This window comes from Sinocyclocheilus grahami, unplaced genomic scaffold (assembly GCF_001515645.1).
Source record: "Sinocyclocheilus grahami isolate Dianchi unplaced genomic scaffold, SAMN03320097.WGS_v1.1 scaffold1229.1, whole genome shotgun sequence".
Classification (NCBI taxonomy): domain Eukaryota; kingdom Metazoa; phylum Chordata; class Actinopteri; order Cypriniformes; family Cyprinidae; genus Sinocyclocheilus; species Sinocyclocheilus grahami.
This window is the reverse complement of record NW_015506408.1, coordinates 156,704-171,578: the sequence shown is the minus strand read 5'-3', so window position 1 is coordinate 171,578 and position 14,875 is coordinate 156,704. Positions and strand designations below refer to the sequence as shown.

General features: G+C 42.3%; 1 protein-coding gene across 2 annotated transcripts in view; it reads right to left on the bottom strand.

Annotated features, from left to right (window-relative positions):
- The window catches only part of LOC107568265 (gastrula zinc finger protein xLCGF3.1-like), a 15,127-nt gene extending 6,830 nt beyond the window's left edge, over positions 1-8,297 (bottom strand). The window contains exons 1-2 of one of the 2 annotated variants that reach the window (XM_016254201.1): positions 8,284-8,297; positions 7,988-8,118 (exon numbers count right to left, since the gene is read on the bottom strand). The gene's annotated coding sequence lies outside the window, so the exon portion shown is untranslated. The other variant, XM_016254200.1, reaches the window with a different exon arrangement.
- Positions 8,298-14,875: the final 6,578 nt, after the last annotated feature.

Below are 14,875 nucleotides of genomic sequence, written 5' to 3'. Positions count from 1 at the left end.
ATCATTTAATATTTCTATATTCAAAATTGTATATTTAAAACATTAATATCATCATGAATTTATGGATTCAATTGCACTCATTCCACTTCTGAGCCTCATTAAATGTCTGAAAGTACACCAGGCCACTTTTGTGTTCTTCTGTGCCACCTCTACAAATTAACTTTGTTAATACTGATTTCATTTGATTGGTAACTTATATTTCTTATTCTACTTGTTCTTATTCTGTCGTTTTAATAAATATTTTTAAAAAGCTTATAAAATATATATTTTTTAAGAATTTGACCAAAGATGACAAGATGATACTGATTTCATTTGATTGGTAACTTATATTTCTTATTCTACTTGTTTTTATTCTGTCGTTTTAATTAACATTTTAAAAAAGTTCATCAAATATAATTTTTTAAGAATTTGACGTTAGAGGAGTCGTTAGAGGAGTCAAATATCACCTTGTAATGGGAAGGCTGCTTTTTGATAAAATTTTGGATAATTGTTTAGAAGGTGCTCCTAAAATTTTTAAGTTAGGAGCACAAGTGCTCCTAAAAAGAAAAGTAAGCGTAGAGCCCTGCTACCTGCATCTGTGCATCTCTCCAGTAGGCTATTTAATCTATTGTATTAATAAAAGTCACGGGGCAGCATTCTCAAGAAGTTTGTGTCCTCTTGAATGTTTGTACACGTGCGCAGCGCGATCTCCGATCTCACAAACCAAAATAATAGACATGATTTTCTCAGGCCACATGTAAAATCACATGAATTATTATAATGATTATTAAAATGAACATGCTACGTATGGATGACACTTGATTACAATATTTCAGTTTATTTCCATCATTAGTAACGGTTTCCCCTGTGGGACAAATAAAGTCAATATTAGTCATATATTACTAATCGGCTACTTCATTAACTTTGTTAATTACTATCCCTGTTGTAGTATTATTCATAAGTAAAAACCAACAATATTTTTTTTCACCATGTTTCCAAATTCTCTACCCCAGGTCCAAAAGAAATGTAAAGAATGTACAAACTGAAAACAAATACGATCTATTTCCATTTGTTATTTTCAAAAGAGAAATACTGTCATGAATGTTTACAGAGCAGAGGTCACCTTTTTTAAATTCCATATTATTTTTTGCTGTATTGTTGGTTACTGTGTTATTTCTGTTTCAAAAGCCAGCAATAAATAACACTTTAATATCTAAAGAGTGTTCATGTGATTTTATACATTAGTAATGTTGGGAAATGAATAAATGCATAATAATCGTCATAATCGTAAAACCGTGATTATTCCTCAGACAATAATCGTACCAACAAAGTCTATAATCGTTGCATCCCTTTTCTGGGGCAACCCTACTTATCAGTAACAATGACAATAAGTTATTATAATGAACAAATCCTTTATTACAACAAACTTGAAACCATTTTAATGAAAGTGTTAAAGTTTCCCTTCTGAAAATAAATAAAATAAAAAATAAAAAAAGCATAACAACAATAAAACAGTAAGATACAATGACAAACTAGCTTACAAAACGTTTATTAACAAAAACGAATAAGATGAGGCATGGCATACACCACATGCTGTATTATATACCAACTAATGAATTACAGATCGTTTAGCAAACACTGAGGAATCAAATAAATAAAAAAGAGAACTTACATAGCATAACGTGAGGTAAACAGCAAAGATAACAAGCTTTTCAAAATGATAACAAAAAGAAAAGTAAAACTAAACTTGCTGTCGGTGACGGTGCTTGCATGGTTTTCCCCCTCACAAGAATACCAACATGTTCACCTTTGGTTTAAGAAGCAGTCTTTTATTTTACTTTAGCATGAAAACCATCCATCCTTTCCACAATATTCGCATAATTTTTGCTGCACGCACCTTCGCGCTCCTGCTGACGTGGCGAGTATAAACCAGGCTCTGCACTCGAAGCACTGCGCAGCTCAAACGAGTCGTGCGGTTTCATTATGCTTTCAGTTTCGTTTGCCGTTGTTTCTCACATGCAACAGAAATGCAGCGCTTATGAGTTAAACAATGCGGTGGTCGCGCCAGTGCGACCGCACACAAAATTTAGTCGCACAGGTAGAAAATATTATCGCGAAATGCGCCCATTTGGTCGCACTCTGGAGCCCTGTGCTGGACAGTATTTATTTATCCTCAGTTGTTCAAATCGCGGTAATCGAATACGGTTATAGTGATAATTAAAATATGAAACGGTAATACTAACCTTGGGGTATTTTATCACGAGTTATTGTCAAACCGGTAATCGTTACTAGGGGTCGACCGATATGTGTTTTTCAAGGCCGATGCCGATTATTACAGATCAAGTAGACCGATAACCGATATTTGGAACCAATATACATGTCTGGTGTAAAAATTAAAATTAATGTCAAAATTAAGAACAAGGGCTCTGACAAAAACTGCCTTCCCTGGTCCCCTGAGTGTAGTACTCCCACAGGAAACTCTTTATTTTAAAGAGTTAAACTCTTTATTTTTTGGCAAATAAAGGGTTTACCATTAAAATTAAAATTAAAACATGGACAAAATAGCGTATTGTGTGATTATTCTTTTAAACAAAATTTGTAATAATTGTTGTAGTAGTCAGGGGTTAAAGCAAAAAAAAAAATCTTTTGACTGAATTTTTCCTCGGCCAAACCCCATTCCTCAGCCATACCGGTCACACACCCAGTTTAAGAGCAGTGTTTTTCTTCTTGTAATCAAGAGCGCTTGTCCTCCTTATTTAAAAAAAATTAAGGAGCACCTTCTGATCAATAATCAAAAATTCTGATCAAAAATTAGCCTTCCTAATATGAGGTGAAGTGATTTACAGGGGCATTTTCTTTTTACCTTTGCAATGGCATCATTTTCATCTGTAAAATTAAAAAAAAATTATGTTTATAAGCTTTTTAAAATGTATATTTAAAACAATATAATAAGAAGTAGAATAAGACAAATAAGTTACCAATCATGAAATTAGTATTAATGAAAAATTAATTTGTACTACAGAGGTGGCACAGAAGAACACAAAAGTGGCTTGTAGGTACATTTTCAGACATTCAATGAGGCTCAGAGGTGGCATGAGTGCAATTAAATTCATAAATTCATGTGGAGATTAATGTTTTAAATAAAAATTTGAATACAGAAATATTAAATGATTTAAATAACTGAAATTATACATAAAAATTAAACTAAAACCGCCAGCAGGTGGCGACAAATCACGGATTTTATCACTGAATCATTCATTCAATTGATTCGTTTGAACTGCTTGTTCATTCAGGAACGAAGCAAGTGACTGTCTTTATGAATGGGTAATCATGTATCACTGACTCACTAGATTCGTTCAAAAACGCACTTTCATTCATGAATGAGACACCGCTGTGTTTGCTTTTTGAGTTGGGAAGCGGCTGCTCTGTTACTTTATTTGTAACTATTTTCGTTGATGAAATAGAGGAAAATGAGGCAGTACGTGTTTATTGAACTGTTGTATTAAATCAATATCACATTTGCAAACTCCTTGAATAATTATTAAAATCTGTCACTCTCCTTTATCGCGATCTGTGGGCGCACAGAAAATGAGAGCGCGCGAGTGAGTTCTCAAGACTCAAAGCACGTGCAAATTATCAGTTCCGTCATCTGTCATCGCGTTATAAGCGCGGAACCTGCGGGAATGAGTATAATTATTATTACAGTAATAGCCGCAATCCTGCGCCTGAAATTCAAGACCTGCTCTGTGTTCTCTGCTAATAATCCGACTGTGAATGATGCGAGCGGCGTTATGTTGTCAGTGAGAAGATGCAGCCGTGGCGGGGAGGATTTTTGGCAGAACAACAACAATGTGGTACATGTTTCTTTCCCCCTCATTTTTTCCAATTGACAGAAATCGGTCGTAGCGACGGAAAACTTTCATCCCTGAGTAGTATTATGTACATCATACTGCACTACAGTAATATATTTCTGATAATTTCATTAAGCTAACCCGAACTTATATTTTGACGGGTTGCCATGAGGAACTTGTTTCTGTAGGTCTATGTAAATGATATGAAGATAGTTTTACTCCAATGAAACTGTCAAATGCTCATGAAGTGACTCTTAGAGGGATTAGAGCAGTTCTGGAGATGTTGTTCATGTATTTATGTCCTCGTATAGTGAGACGACAGAAGCTGAAATCACCGTGAGCGTCGCACACTTTGTATGTGTAGAAAACAACACCGCTCGTCTGTGCCATTTACATACACAGAGACACGCAGAACATGCTGGATTCATATTTAAATAGTATTTTTGCGGCTGAATATTTACAGATACTAGTCCATATTGTGACTCTATTTAAGTGTACTGACCTACGTCTGCTGCTGCCTTATCTTTGAGAGACAACTGATGCGTGATCATCACTGAAGCAGCTCCAGCTAGCAAGCGCTTTCGGAGTGAGAGTGAATTCCGCATTGATTGGTCGGACAAACAAATCAGATGAGCGGTGGGCGGAGACTACTTTAGGCCACAGAGTGGTGAGTTCTGACAGGCTGCATCAGAGCCAAATAGCGCTTTCAAAATTAAGTTATTTTATCGGCGAATCGGTTTTGAAAATGACCAATACCGATAATCATAAAAATGCTTAATATCGGTGGCGATAATCGGCCAGGCCGATAATCGGTCGACCCCTGATCGTTACATCAGTAATTGCGATTAAGAACACTTCCTTTAGGTATTACATGGAGCGAAGATGAAAACAAAATGCCATCAAATCGTTTCTGAAGACAGTCAGAACCTTCAGAGGTACATTCATATAATTAATTAATTCATATATTCATTTGTATAATTCCCTTATTACTCTTTTAAAACGCCCAGCTTTTCCGCCCTGTTTTCACTCGAAACTACTCTGCGTGCTGTGCACACGTGACACTGTTACTTAAAACTATGCTTTATGCTGGACAGTATTTATTTTTGTATCGCGAGTTGTTCAAAGCGCAGTAATTTAATACGGTTTTAATGATAATTAAAAGACGAAACGGTAATACTAACCGTGGGGAATTTTATCATGATTTGTCATCAAACCGGTAATCGTTACATCCCTACTCTGTTGTGCAGCCCTTTGCCAAAAATTAAGGAACTGTTACATTTTCATTTGATAACATTTGAAAACATGAATTAAAATGTTAAAGTGTGATATAGATATACATAAGGTGCATACTAGGGGTGACCCGGAATAGTCTATACAGCCTATTAAAATAATTATGTAAATAAGAATCTGAAAAGAAAGAAGCTCTAAATAAATATTTTAACGTGTGTGAATAAATCCAAACACCAAAGTTTCACTTTCTATAGTCCGTGACCAACAGAGGAGCAGCTTGTCGGTTACATATGTAACCATGGTTCCCCGAAGGGAACGAGACGCTGCGTCTCAGAGCCATATTTCCAGCATCCCTGCGAGCGCTTGCTTCATTCCTAGAAGCTGACGGCGGTTCCACCTCATGTGCTTTTATTGCTTCCTGGTCGCTACAACACCCGCCTATGACGTCTCGCCCTTCCATTGGACTGATTACACATGTGATTCAGAGTGTGGTCATGCTGGGGGGGTTCCCTTAGTGTCTTCGGATGCAGCATCTCGTTCCCTTCGGGGAACCATGGTTACATACTTAACCTGGAGACGTTTTTTCCCCATCCCACTGCATCTCAGGTTTTTAAATGAAAAATGTACTCTGTGTGATTGTCTTTCCGCATTTTGTATTAAAGGGGTCATATGATGTGATTAAAATTTTTCCTTTCTCTTTGGAGTGTTACAAGCTCTTGGTGCATAAAGAAGATCTGTAAAGTTGCAAAGACTAAAGTCTCAAATCCAAAGAGATATTCTTTATAAAAGTTAAGACTTGTCCACGCCCTCCTAAAACGCCTTGTTTAAACATGCCCCCACACGTCTATGTCACAGCGTGGGAAGATTTGCATAACGCCGCCCAAATGTTCACGCAAAGAAAGGCAGCATAACTTTTATTCTCACTGTAGTATTGTTGTTGCAGCCCCCACCATGTCGTGAAGACGCTGTTTCTCGTTGTGAAAGCGGAACTATTTTGTTTGGCCTTGATAAAAGCCAAAAGAGGACGATATCCACTTCGTCATACCTAGAGCTGATCCGTGCTGGTCGCTGAGGAAATACATTAACTTTGCGCTGTGGATTGCCGGATCGGCTTTCACCGTGGACGAAGCGGAGTCCAGCCCGGGGTTGTCACATGTGGTTGCCACAAGCCTCCGCTCCTTCGACGAATCCGCCGGCCGTTCCTTACTCTAGCCCACAGTGTGTGACGCTCTGTGACACATTTTATGGAGGACTGTTTCCTGAACCTGCAGAGTAGTCTACAATGGGTCTGTGCTCAAAGGCTGTTCTATAAAGTGGGGCAGTTCCAACTTTGCAAGGACAGTCTGGCGCTTCTGACTCACAGCCTGTAAGTACATTTTTTATATTTAAAGAATTTGCCACTGACGATTCAAACGCGAATTTTAAGCAATGTAGAGTAGCACTTGTTGTTTGTCATTTTTCCGATCACAAATGCAGACATGGTTTTATGTTTACGCGGCGCGATGCAACGTAACGCGTAAAAAGACAGTATAAGTCATAATAATCAGTAATTATGTCCCCACTGGATGCAACAAATGCCTCGTTTGTAATGGGTTTTATTGGTTTTGTCTGGTCGTGCCGGGAGACGGCATCACAGTATGTTAAAGGGCATAACATTTCCGTCACACACTTGAGGTATTCGGCAAATCACAACGCAATGGATAGCTCGCCAATCAGAGCACACCTCACTTTTCAGAACGATGAGCTTTGTAAAAATCAATGCGTTTCAGAAAGGCGGGGCATAGAGGAGCAACAATACTGTACATTATGTGGAAAATAATGTGTTTTTTAACCTAAAACCGCATAAACACATTGCATTACTCCAAATACACCACACAATGTTCTTTTTAGCAACGTCATATGACCCGTTTAAAGTTGCAAACTGTGCATGCATGTATGCATCACATTAAAGAACGTCTCTCAAATGCATATAAAATATAGCCTATTCTGCAACTCGAGATCACAATTTAAGGCACAAGCTGATAGGCTATGTATTTTTTATTTGTAATTTACTGCACAATTAAAAGTGAGCACAGTGCACTTAATTTGTAAAGTACAAACGAAAATGAAACCATTTAAATGCATAAAATTGCTCATTTTATATTCTGGCATGTATGTGCTGTTGACTTTTTCACTTTCATCCACGAGTATGATGGATGAACAAGCTTTAGGGGGTTTTAAGAACCAGAACCAAGCTGAGTGAGCAATAAAGCTATAGTGAGCCCCTTTATTAAAATACCTGGAGGTGAGGAATAATGCAAAAATTGTCATATTCACTCAGTATTACTTGACCTAATTCACAAATATCTCAACTACAATTAAGTAGAAATTAATTGTATTCAGTTGTGTTTTAGGTACTAAAACAGTCCAGAACTTTACAGTGAAACACATTTTTATATTGAAATAATGAATATTTCTGTGCCACCCCAGACTGGTTGCTGGCCCCTCCCAGGTGAAAACATCCTGGCTCGGCCACTGATCACAAGCAGGGTTGTCACTTTGGCGTGAGATTTACATGGGCAGAGTGAGCGCGTGAGACAGAGCCTGGAAGCCTGTGCGTGAGAGTTGGCAACCCTGGCTACAGTTAGCATCAAGCTATGCATCAATTTATGAGAATAATATGATTCTAGTCATGTGAGGCAGAAATGTGTCATTTGTTGCATTTTGGAATCAACTAATCGTTTTAGCTGCTTAGCATTTCTCATATAAGCATACTCTTACACAGTAACCCAAATCACGTGTGTAGAAACGTTTTTCTCTACGGAACAGAACGAGTTTATTACGAAATTAAAGTGTAAGTGCAAGTTATGAATGACACTCGATGAAAACAAGTGACTAGCTTAAACTGTGTAAAGTGTAAAAGGGTACGATTGTGAAAATACACTCACCTCAGAAAACTCCGTAAACTCGGAAAAGCGTCTCGCGTCAGAAAACTTCAGAAAGGCAGCGCGCGGGAGGGGTGACGTCATTATCGCAAGATTAGCAAAAGAGCGCCAAAACTTATTTAATGACAAAACATCTATAAAACACAAAAATAAAGATAAATAAGGGTGAAAGCTGATGTAGACAGTCAGTTTTGTGTGGGGTGAAATACAGTTGATTAGGCATTTAAGTTTTATCAAGAAATTGAAAACATAAAAAGCCCCAAAAGCATACAGCTTCTTATTGACACTAGCCGTTCTACCTTAAAAACGCGACGCTTCCGCATTTCTTAGCTTCTTATTCACGCTCGATTTAGGGACCGTCTCTATTTGCGTCTCTTTTTCAGAAACGAACAATAAACCATTTTAAAATGTAAATAACACTAAGATAAGAGTGAAAACGGGATGTCAACATACGTTAATTATTGAACTTGCATGTCATCCTTTGAGTGCAGTAATGAAGTTTTTTTTTTTTTTTTAAATCTAGCCTCTTATGAAGACTTCATATATGATCCAGCACCTGTGAATTGAGGACTCCAGATACAAAATTATGACATTTTCATTGCTTTAAAATGCACACAAAGTTTGCTTAAATGCATATATGGTATTTGTAAATACTATAATTTGTACTAGACTTCAACTGTTCTTTCTGATACCCACTCCTATAAAGACTATTCTGGTTTTGTAACAGAAAAACAAGCATTTTCTGTAAAGCTGCTCTGAAACAATATGTGTTGTGAAATGTGTTATACAAATAGATATGACTTAACTGAATATATATATATATATATATATATATATATATCAGACATGTTTACTATACCATTTAGAAGATGGACCTATATATATGACATATGTAATTATACAGTGGAATGGGCCATTGCACTGATTGCCCAATTGGAGGCGCAAAATCTCAGCTGTCCTTGAGGGTGCGTTAAAAGTTTAATTAGAGGTCATATTCCCAGTGCACTTGACTGTAACCACGCACATTTTCAGACATTTTTACTGTAGCATTTTTAAGTTATGGACACATAAATTAGGCTGATATTGCATTATTGGCTCAAATGGTGGCGCTATATCTCAGCTTCCTTTGAGGGTGCGTTAAAAGTTCCAATGAGGTCATATTCCAAGTGCACTTGCCTGTTACCATGCACATTTTCAGACCTTTTTACTGTAGCATTTTAAAGATATGGACCCATGAATTTGGCAGATATGACTATACAGTAACAGGAGAACATTGCATTATTGGCCCAATTGGTGGTGCTATATCTCAACTTCCTTTGAGGGTGCGTTAAAAGTTCCAATGAGGTCATATTCCAAGTGCACTTGCCTGTTACCATGCACATTTTCAGACCTTTTTACTGTAGCATTTTAAAGATATGGACCCATGAATTTGGCAGATATGACTATACAGTAACAGGAGAACATTGCATTATTGGCCCAATTGGTGGTGCTATATCTCAACTTCCTTTGAGGGTGCGTTAACATTTCAACTGGGGCCTTATTTCCAGGGCCCTTGCCTGTGACCAAGCAAATTTTCAGATATTTTTACTGTAGCATTTTGAAGTTATGGACCCATACATTTGGCAGATATGACAATACAATAAGAGGAGAAATTGCATTATTGGCCCAATTGGTGGCGCTATATCTCAGCTTCCTTTGAGGGTGGGTTAAAAGTTCCACTGTGGTCTTATTACCAAGGCACTTGACTGTAACCACGCACATTGTCAGACATTTTTACTGTAGCATGTTTAAGTTATGGATCCAGGTATTTGGCAGATATGACAATAACAGGAGAAATTGCATCGTCCCATTTGCTCTCCAGTTACTGTATTGTCATTTCTGCCAAACTTATGGGTCCATATCTTCAAAATGCTACAGTAAAAATGTCTGCAAATTTGCATGGTAACAGTCATGTGCCTTGGGAATAAGACCACAGTAGAAATTGTTACGCACCTTTAAAAGAAGCTGAGATATAGCGCCACCATTTGGGGCAATAATGCAATGTTCACCAGTTACTGTATTGTCATATCAGCCAAGTTGATGGGTCCATAACTTAAAAATGCAACAGTGAAAATGTCTTGAAGTTTGCATGGTCACAGTAAAGGGCCCTGGAAATAAGGCCCCAGTGGAACTTTTAACGCACCCTCAAAGGAAGTTAAGATATAGCGCCACCAATTTGGCCAATAATGCAATTTCTCTAATTGTATTATATCAGCCTAATTTATGGGTCCATAACATAAAAATGCTACAGTAAAAATGTCTGAAAATGTGCGTGTTTACAGTCAAGGGCCCTGGGAATAAGGCCCCAGTGGAACTTTTAACGCACCCTCAAAGGAAGTTAAGATATAGCGCCACCAATTTGGCCAATAATGCAATTTCTCTAATTGTATTATATCAGCCTAATTTATGGGTCCATAACATAAAAATGCTACAGTAAAAATGTCTGAAAATGTGCGTGTTTACAGTCAAGGGCCCTGGGAATAAGGCCCCAGTGGAACTTTTAACGCACCCTCAAAGGAAGTTAAGATATAGCGCCACCAATTTGGCCAATAATGCAATTTCTCTAATTGTATTATATCAGCCTAATTTATGGGTCCATAACATAAAACTGCTACAGTGAAAATGAAATGAAATTTGCATGGTAACAGTCAAGGGCGCAGGGAATAAGGCGCCAGTGTAAGGTTTAACGCATCCTCAAAGGCAGCTGAGATATGGCGCCTCCAATTGGGCTAATAATGCAGTGTTCTCCAGTTACTGTATTGTCATATCTGCCAAACTTATGGGTCCATAACTTAAAAATGCTAGAGTAAAAAAGTCTGAAAATGTGCGTGGTTACAGTCAAGTGTCACACACAGGCAAGAAACAAGAGGAGTTCAGGTAAACAGAGGGGTTTATTGTCAATGTGGTGCTGGTTAGGATCAAAGGCAGGTGAGTAAGAGAGATATGAGAGAGAGTTCTGGGGATCTTAGCTTCTTGGTAATCTGGGTGTGATAGTAGTAGGAATCCTGGAGATGAACCGGGGCTGAGGAGAATCGGAAGAGAAGAGACTGAATGGACTTCTGGAGGTAAGGAAACAACAGTTAGTAAAGCTTGTAATGAGTCTGGCAATGTTCAGGTAGTGAACGGTAGACCGGACACTGGAATGCTGAGTGGAGTGAGAAGATATAGCGGGCTTAATTGGTGATGCAGGTGCAGGTGATCAGAATTTGGGTGATTGGGATCTGGTGTGTGTCGGAGGAGGTGACTGTGCTGACGTGAGTGATCGCGATGATCTCTTGACATTACCCCCTCCTCCAGGGGCGGCGACGAGGGCGACCGCGACTTTGGGGTGCGGGACTGTTTGGATGCGTGCGGTGGAATTCTTCCAGCAGGGATGGATCCAGTATGTCGTCGCGGGCCACCCAAGACCTCTCCTCCGGTCCGTATCCTTCCCAGTCAATAAGATATTGTAACCGGCCGCCCTGTCGCCGCGAATTCAAGATCTCCTTCACCTGGTACACAGAGGGCTGATCCAAAACCTCAGGAGGAGGGGGTGCTTCTGGCTCGGTGGATCTGGAGGAGGAGGAAGGACAAGGTTTGAGGAGTGAGACGTGGAGTGAGGGGTGAATTTTGTACCTGGGTGGAAATTGCAGAAAGTAGGTGACTTGGTTGATCTGCCTCTGTATTGGGAACGGACCAATATAGCGGGGACTCAGCTTCTTACAGGGCAGGCGGAGGCGCAGATCCTGGGTGGACAGCCAAACCAGTTCTCCTGGCTGGTAGGTGGGAGTAGCGGTACGCCGGGCATCTGCGAAGAACTTACGCCTCCGCACTGCTTGTTGGAGCTGGACGTGAGCCGAGTCCCACACTCTCTCGCTCTCTCGGAACCAGTAGTCCACACCTGGAACCTCCGAGGGCTCTTCTGTCCAGGGGAAGAGTGGGGGTTGGTAGCCGAGCATGCAATGGAAAGGGGTCAGGCCGGTGGTATTCTGACGGAGGGAGATTTGTGCATACTTGGCCCAAGGAAGATAGCGGCTCCAGCTGTGCTGATCGTCATGGCAGTATGACCGGAGGTAACGTTCGAGCTCCTGGATCCTTCGTTCAGTCTGGCCATTTGTCTGTGGATGGTACCCCGAGGACAAGCTTACGGTCACTCCCAGTAACCGGAAGAAGGCCCTCCATACTCGGGAGACGAACTGGGGCCCTCGGTCTGAAATGACCTCCGGAGGCCGTAGTTCCGGAAGACCCAAGTGAATAGACATTCAGCTGTCTCAAATGCAGTTGGGAGACCATTGAGAGGGATGAACAGGCCTTGGAGAAGCGATCAACTACAACAAGGATACAGGTGTTACCATCAGAGGCAGGGAGGTCCATGACGAAATCCACTCCAATGTGGGACCAGGGTCTACGGTGCACGGGCAGTGGGACGAGCTTGCCTATAGGGAGATGACGTGGGGTCTTAGACATGGCACAGGCTGAACAGCTTTGGACATATCTGTTGACATCCCGGGTCATACTGGGCCACCAGTACCGAGCCTGGAGGAGCGAGAGGGTCCGTTGCCTGCCTGGGTGTCCAGAGCCCGGTACTTCATGTACTGAGCCCAGAAGGGTTTGACGCTGGGAGGTGGGAACGTACGTCTTCCCTTCTGGGCAGCCCGGCGGAGCAGGTTCGGTGCAAGTGGCGTCACGGATGTCCTGGTTGATGTTCCACTGTATGGGGCTGACGATCAGGGCTGGAGGGAGAATGGGTTCTGGTTCTGTTGAACTGTCGGGAGAGTGAATACGGGATAGTGCATCAGCCTTGCAATTTGCGATTTCCAGGTCTGTAAGTGATTGTGAATTGGAACCTTGTGAAGAACAAAGCCCATCGGACTTGACGAGGGTTGAGTCTTTTGGCTTCACGGAGATAATGGAGATTCTTATGATCCGTGATCACTGAGAAAGGGTGACGGGCTCCCTCCAGCCAGTGACGCCACTCCTCCAGGGCCAGTTTGATGGCGAGCAGTTCCCGATCGCCGATGTCATGATTCTGCTCCGCCGGGTTCAGTTTCCTGGAGAAGTAAGCGCAAGGATGGAGGATTGGAGGTTCCCGACCTTGCTGTGACAGCACGGCCCCGACGCCGGTGGTAGAGGTGTCAACTTCGACTACAAAGGGTACCTGGGGATCCGGATGGTGAAGGACGGGGGCCGCACTGAAGGCCTCCTGGAGCTGGTTGAAGGTTTCGCAGGCAAGGCTGTTCCAGAACAGGGACTTGGGTTTGCCTTGTAGCATGGAAGTAAGGGGGGCCGTGAGCATGCTGAAATTCTTCACTAACCGGCGAATAGAAGTTTGCGAACCCCAGGAATCTTTGTAACTCCTTCACCGACTGTGGAAGCGGCCATTCCCTGATGGCCTTCACCTTCCTCTGGTCCATCTGGATACCCTCCTTGCTGATGACATATCCGAGGAACTGGACCGAGGAGCGATGGAATTCGCACTTCTCCAATTTCAGGTACAGCTGATGTTGACGTAACTTCTGAAGGACCTGCATAACGTGGTGGCGATGTTCGGCCAGGTTCCGGGAGTATATGAGAATATCATCAATGTTGACAATCACGAACTTATTGAGGAACTCCCGGAACACCTCGTTCATGAAGCTTTGGAAGACGGATGGGGAGTTTGACAGGCCATACGGCATGACCCGATATTCATAGTGGCCTGCGGGGGTAATGAATGCCGTCTTCCACTCGTCGCCCTCCCTGATGCGAATGAGGTTGTATGCGCTCCGCAGATCCAGTTTGGAGAAAACGCAAGCTGCACGGAGTTCCTCCAAGGCGGCTGGGACCAGAGGAAGTGGGTATGGCAGTTTCACCGTCTGAGAGTTCAGCATGCGATAGTCGATGCACGGCCTCAAGCCCCCGTCCTTCTTGCCCACAAAGAAGAAGCACGAGGCTGCCGGGGAGGTGGATGGGTGGATGAAACCTTGCTTAAGAGCCTCCTGGATGTAATCCTCCATGGCCTTGCGCTTCAGGATGGACAGTGGGTATACTCTAGCCTTAGGGAGTTTTGCCCCAGGCAGCAAGTCGATGGCACAGTCCCATGGCCGGTGCGATGGAAGGCGAGTGGCTGCCTGCTTACTAAAGACATCCTGGAAAGCCGCATTGTCAGATGGGACGGTCGGTGTCTCTTGCAGTTCTGGGCTTTCAACCAGGGTGGAAGCAACTTGAGCATGGAAGCGGTACGGGTAGAGTGCGGAGACAGTTTCTCTGACATGACTTGCTCCAGCGAGTGATATCACAGGGTTCCCATCTGACCTCTGGAGAATGGAGGGTGAGCCAGGGTGTCCCAGGATGATATCCACGGTTGGTCCCTCTAGTACCAGGAAGGAAATGGTTTCCTCATGCAGACTTCCGATCCTCAATCTTAGCGGCGGGGCGTGAAACAGCACCCGCCCACGCCCTAGCGGCTTTCCCTGAATCGTCTCGACTCGGCGCTCCCGGGCTTGACGTAGGCGGGGTAGATGGAGACGCTTTAGGAGGTAACAGGATATGAAATTGCCCCAAGACCCCGAGTCGATGAGGGCTGAAACTGAAAGCGAGAGGTTTTTGGTTAGCAGTTGCACTGGCAGCAGGGATAATGTCGATATTTCTGGTTCTATTTGGAGGGTACTCACCGCCGGGCGTGGGGGTTTGACTGGGCAGAGGCTGATGAAATGTCCAGGAGCACCACAGTACAGGCAGAGTCCAGCCGCTAAGCGGCGAGCGCGCTCGGTGCGAGTGAGTCGGGTGGAATCCATTTGCATGGACTCTAGTACAGAGGGACCGCTGGTGGACGCGAAGGGCTGGTGGGCGGCTTCGTGGGGCTGGCAGGCGGACAACCGTTGCGAGATGCGA